Here is a 6,903-nt window from a genome sequence, read left to right as displayed (position 1 = left end):
CATTTACGAGAATAGTCATCAATGAAAATCACATAATACCTTTGCTTCGTTGTGGATGCCGTCGAGAATGGTCCACACAAATCAGTATGAACTTGCTCTAAGATAGCCTCTGCTCAACTATCTTGATCATGAAAGGAAAACTTGGTGTACTTTCCCAAGGTACAATCTTTGCATGTGTCAACTTGCTCAAGTTTACCTTTGGGAAGTCCTGTATATATCTGCTGCATTATCTTCAAAGCCCCATGATGCAAATGGACCAACCACCTGTGCCACAACTTGCCAATGTCTTGGCTTTGCACTAATTCTGCTTTCATACTTAATGTTGCACAATCATCTACCTCTAGTTTATAGAGATTCTTCACCTGAATTCCTATCCTCTTGGTCTGACCCATGGCTATGTGTCTTAGGAATGCCTTTCCTTTACTGAAGACAACATCATAGCCTTTGTCCTCCAACATCGTGATTGATACCAAGTTCTTCTTCAGTCTAGGCACATACATCACATCTGTCAAGGTGAGAGGAGCTCCATGCTCCCTTTGAAAAGCAACCGTGCCCGCTCTTGAAACACTATACCTTCCATCGTAACCCATCTCTATGCGCATCTTGAGGTCTTTCTCCTCCAAGGCATTGAATAAATTTTTATCATGATCATGTGGAATGAGGCTCCACTGTTAAGATACTAGACACAACCCATCATCGATGTCACCATGCATGCGATGAGGGTAAAGTCCATTTTGAATTGAGAGGCTAATGCCTCACCTTCCGATCCTTCTGAGGATCCCTTCTTGGACTTCTTCGATGGCCAATTAGTCACATAATGTCCCATCTTGTGACAATTAAAGCATCTTACTTTAGACATGTCACCCTTCTTCCCTCCATGAGAAGAATTCGATTTGAAATGGGAAGCCTTCCCATTCCCTTTCCTTGCCTTACTTGCTAAGGCTAGATTTCCTTCATCATCATTCTTGGATGAAGAACCATCTCATGTGCTCCTCCTGATCTCCTCCTGTATAAGATCCAACCATAGTCATTCCCAATATGGCAGTTTCTCCCTTCCATTCACAGAGTCCTGGTAGCTATTCCAACTCTTTGGAAGGCCAAGGAGAGTGAGGTTCGACATATCATCATCAGCAGTAGTTATTCCCACGCTACCAAGCTCATCTCTACAGGTGGTGAGCTTGTTCAAATATGTGGAAATAGTATTGCCCTTCTCCATCTTGATTCTTCGAAGCTTATCCTTGAGTGCCAATTTCCTCTAGTTGCTATTGTTCTCGTAGAGGTCCTTCAATGTCTTCCACATCGAAAATGGAGTATCCTTCCCATGGAGACTCGAGACAATATGGTCTCAAACTCCCTCAAGGATGATCCATCTCGCCTTCGCCACACACTTCTTCCACCCAACCAACTCTTGTGCATTAGTTGAAGCTAGCTTTGGGATTTCTTGAACAATGAATTCCTTCAAGCCATTGTCTTCTAATACAACCTCCATTCTATATTTCCATGCTATGTAATTCGAGCTACCTTCCAAGGCATACTTGAGTCTCAAGTCATAGAACACCATTGGCCAATCTTGAAGTATGATATGAATTCGATTTGCACCTACAGCCCTAAACTTAAAACTTCGAATTCTCTTCTCATTATACTGTTCACAGCTCCGATATCATGTAGAAAATCTGTGATAGGTTAACTCGATAATGCAATGTAAATCAAAGCAGAATACTATAACCTACTTCTACTATGAATTTGCAGAAGCTTAAAGATCGAGCTGAACAATATAACTAGAAGAAGAAGAATCAATGGCACAATACACATGAAAATACTTTGGGGAAAGTCTCAGATAAAAACCCCACACTATTGTATTATTATACATGGTGGAAATACATAGGAATTATACAAAGCCTTAGCTCTCATAGCTAGCCAGCTCTCAGTACAATCCTCACAGATGCTCACAAGCAATCTTGGCTTCTCTCCATCCTTCCTTTGTGCCCTCCAAGATCTTATTTCCTTGTGTTGTTCCTTGTGGATGATTAGCCTATTACCAAGTGGAAAAACAAGCCTTCAAAACTGTGCAATCCTCAAGGATGAATCCTTGACTGCATGCATGAGTTTTCTCCATGAGAAAACACATGAAACTAATAGTACATTGTCCTTGAACATTAATCTCAACTGGATCTTTCTCAGAATAAACATGCATGAGTTTCTGATGAGGGAATCTTCAGTTAACTTCAGAATTTCTCCAACTACTTAATTTAAAATAAATTAATTAAATATTTCCAAGTAGCTGTTAAGGCTAAATTTGATTTTAATTCACAATTTATTTCAAGGACAAATTAAATTGGAATATTCTTATTGCCATATTTCAACAACTCACACATGGAGCTAGTCATGTGTGGACTTTCAAGAAAAATTCTAGAAATGTCAAAACCCTCACATTAATTAGGGATCGAGGTATGCAGAAATCCTAAACCCGGCCCTAGACAATGATTAAGCAATGTTAAGACATTGGGCCACTAGATATGATGGGGTTCCATTCTTATTATAAACATATTGAAGCAAAACAGGAAGTAGTTGATCTTGTAGTAGCCATATTGGCCACAATATACAGTGTTATTTTCTTTGAATTTGCATGTTATCTGTAAGAAGAAAAAACAAAGCATATAACTTAGTATCTCGCTGAGTTTTTCCTGTATTGAGTTTCCTCATAGCACATCTTGTTTCATTGTGTGGATGGTGTGATATTCGCTAAGCTTCTTTTATTTAAATTTCAATTGTTTCAATATTTTTATACATTAAGTCAATAACATTTAATACGAATCTTAAGTAAAGCACTCGATCATAACAAATTTCAAAATCTTTTAAGATGTGTTTTAACAAACTATTTTAATGAGATATTTACGACAAAATTTACATATCAAAGACAAGTCTTATCATTCAAGTGTTAGCTAATAGCAGAAGCCACTTATTTTAATGTGAATGGGCTAAGTTCTAACAAAATATAAGTGCATTCATAAAGTCTAACTACTTCAATCGTGGTGGAATGGGCACCCTCAAAATCACCCTATTTCACCTCCTTTCAAATGCCATCCATCAATCCACTTGTGTCCTAAAGACATGGCAGGCCTTACCACACAAGCATTGGCTCATAGGAATGGGGGCTAAGAAATCCAGCTCCCACTCACCTCCGAATTGATTGATAAGTAAAGAAACTAGAGGGGTTTTGATGCACCAATATTTTGTACTAGAGATCAGTAAAGCCAATAGCGCTAAGACATCTTGGAAATTGTATCAGGTTACACCCCTGTAGAGAGATTTGGATGCCCCTGTTTGGCAGTTTTTGGAGTCTACTTGGTGTGAATTATGTGTTCATGAATAAGACTCAAAGGGAGAAATACTGAGGAAGTTGGTCACTTAATTGGGATTTTGATCAAATCTATGAAATCTAGTTTTAGATTGAAATATCTTAAGTAAATTATAGGCTATAGCTATAGGATGAGGTTAAATAGTCAACAACCTTCTGTGAAGTCCACATAGAAGCTCATTTTCCAAACAGTAAATCAAAAAACTTTATTGAGATATCAATTTCAAACATGGATATAGATAATGTTCCTCCCCATAGAAAAAATGTATCAATTTTTCCTCTGTGATAAACTTGTGAGGCCTATTTCACCTAATCTAACTCTTTTGGCAGTTTTTGTGGTTGTTGAAAGTGGGTTGTAACGATTTCTTACTAGATTTGGTGCAATTAAGTGTCAAGAGTTAGCTTTAGATAAAGAAATTCTGTGTAAATTGGTGACTTAAATGAGATTCTCATCGAATCTGTGAAATATGTTTTTATATTGCAACGTCTGAATTAAATTATCGTGAAAATATGAGGTTAAAACAGTAAAAAGCCTTGCATAGTGTTCACAGAAGTTCACTTGCTAAACAGTAACCACAATGCCTTCATTCAGATATCAATTTCAAAGGATACAGGTAATATTCCTTCCATAAAAACAATGTCTTCGTTTTTCTTATGTGAAATGCCTATGAAATAATTGTTCAAATTATCTACTAAATTTATGTATTTAGAGCTTCTTCAACATTAATAAAATGGAATATGGTTGTAGATTCTTAGGAATGAGCTTAGGCACACAACCTACCCTGGGGTCATCTAACCCTAACTCCGGCACAATTGCACATTCACTACTAAGCATGTTGCACGAGAAGAAAATTGTCCAAACAAGAAGGTTGTCCCAAGACAATCTATAATTGAGAGTAATGAGTGTGGGAAGACCAAATAGAAGGGAAAACCAAGGATTTCTAATAATTCTGAGCAGCCAAAGCTAGCAAACAATGGAGGACCAATGAAAGAATAAGGCATATGAGAGACTCCTTGCTCGACCACTCGTGTCACGCCCCTACACCTGCGGTAGTCTTCCAACCGCTTGTAGCAAGGTGCGGCACCACCAAACGCGTTCTTTTCACCAATACTAACATTCGTGGACTACACCTACTTCACATTAACATACTTAGTTTGTGTTTTGCAACCAAGTAAAAGCATTTATCCTTTATACTTAATGAAGCCCATACTCATTCATTATCATCATGCAATTAACCAAGAACATCAACAATTGCAAACAAGTATAAAGGGGAGGGGCAACTCCCCGTAATGTGAGTCTGCCCGACAATTTTATTAAGAATATCAGTTTCTTCAGTAATACAACCAGCAAGTATACTTGGCAAAACTCCAAGTCTATACTTAGAATATTTTACAACCAAGGCATAGAACAACCTTTTACAATCATGTGCACCCTTGCACAAAGAGAAGTGCTTACCCGAGCCACTTATCTCTCCCTACCAAGTCCTGCAAATACAATCTGCACACAACTCGAACCTTGGCATGCTTGCCTCACCTCAACCGGCACAAGATCATCCAAAACCGCACCTAGATAACCTACGCATGAGATATGCGCAGTCCTTTTACCCCTTGCGCAATTTTCCTCTTCTCCTTTATGCGCAGAAGTGATGTGTTCGAATGGTGAATAAATGAGCTCATGCTCCTTTTATTTATATACATCATACGTATGTTTTAAGGGGGGTGTGCAGCCCCATGGCCGACCCCACAATTATGCACATACGCCCACATGTCTCCTTATTACAAGTCGGCTTGATATAGTTTTAACTTCGCATATATATGTGCTTCACGTCCAACACTTAGTCGCATAAGTGTCCCCAACGTCGCATATATTGTCACATTATTTCCGCGCTCCGTCGCAAGTCCGTCGTAAACTCGTCGCACCTCCGTTTCGTGTGCGCCCGTGCACCCGCCCGCGCTCGTGTGCACGACCTCGCCCGGCGCCCGTCGTGTTTTGGTTCCGAGGACCTTACAACTCGCTTGCTAAGAGACATCATAATGCGAGTCACAACTCACCCAAGAAGAACTAAAAACATAACCACTAAGCTTTCACGAGAGAAAAACAAAATGAGAGAAGAAAGTCACTAAGCTAAAAGAGTATGACAATACCTGAGATATGGACCAACCCACTGAGCCTGGTCAAAGAAATTCAGTGGCACTAAAGATAAGAAATCACCACCACCTTCTATGACATCTAGTCCACTATAGTGAGCAGAGTCTTGAAATATAGAAATCGTCAAATTGTTATATTTGAAATTCCATATTATACTTATTATTTGTAATTGAAATTTCTTTTCTATTTTCTATTTAATTGTTAGTTAAATTTTACCATTTTAAATTATTAAAAGGAGAATATTTTGTTTAGAAATTTGTATAAAGTGTGTATTTATTTACTCTTGTTTATTGGAATGACAATATTTTTTCCATTTTGCCATGGAAAAGTTGAATAATTATATCTTTTTCCAACCCAGTAGGTGTGAAGTTTATCTTTATTAGGTCATTGGTTCAAATCTCATGGGGATGGAAAAAATTAAGTCTTCGGGTCAAACCTCATGGGGAGAGGTCGATGTTGGAAAAGGATAAGTCTTATGGTCAAACCTCATAGGGAGAGGTTCACGATAGGAACCACCCTCCGAAATTAAATTATCTAAATAGGCATCTAAGCTTTTTGGAGTTTAAAAAAATCATAGTGATGATGATAGCATCCCACTAATGAAAAAAACCTTTTTTCTACCCAACCTTGGGAACTACTCGACCTAAAATCAACTTACTTTTATATAAATATATGTAAATGACCAATAGTGAATTTATTTTCTATCCCACCTTAAAATTTTTATAATATTATAAAATTAAAAGACTCTGTATTATCATCGAATTTTATATAAACAAATGACATTGAAATTAAAAGTAACCATTCCGATGTGATGACTCCGCATCGTAACGGAATCTTTTATATATACATCAAATTAAAAGTAACGGTTGAAATTTGATATTTGGATCACATCGAAATAAAAAGTGACCGGGCAGACGTCGTGGCTCTGTCTCGTCACCGAATTGTAATTAAAAGGACGACAAATGGTATGGTGGAGACGGTACAAGGTCGATTGTAACGCCTTTTGGCAAATCGATGAGACGGTGGATTGTGATGAATCGTACGTGATAGGGTTTTTCATGACATACTTGACGAGACGGTGGTTTGTGACGAATGCTAGGTAACAGGGTTTTAATGGCATCCTACTTAACGTTAAAGGCACCGGCTACCACAAAACTTTCCTTCATCATCGAATTCATTCCTTTACAGCCAATGGTGTCTTTGTCAGAGTACTTTCTACCGAACGTCATCCTGCACAAAATATCGCTCACAAGGGTTGAGACTGTTCCGCTAAGCCCCTAATTAGCTGGAGGAATTGCTTCGAAATTTTGGTCATATTTAGAGAAAAATCGCCAAGTTATAGTTGTTAGAATTCAAATTTTTAGGTGTCTTAGACGTTTTTGATGGTGCTGAATCT

Source organism: Pinus tabuliformis, chromosome 1_1 (genome assembly GCF_031772625.1).
Source record: "Pinus tabuliformis cultivar Carrire ecotype Pingquan chromosome 1_1, CPIR1, whole genome shotgun sequence".
In the NCBI taxonomy this organism is placed as follows: Eukaryota; Viridiplantae; Streptophyta; class Pinopsida; order Pinales; family Pinaceae; genus Pinus; species Pinus tabuliformis.
Note: the sequence above shows the minus strand (reverse complement) of the source record.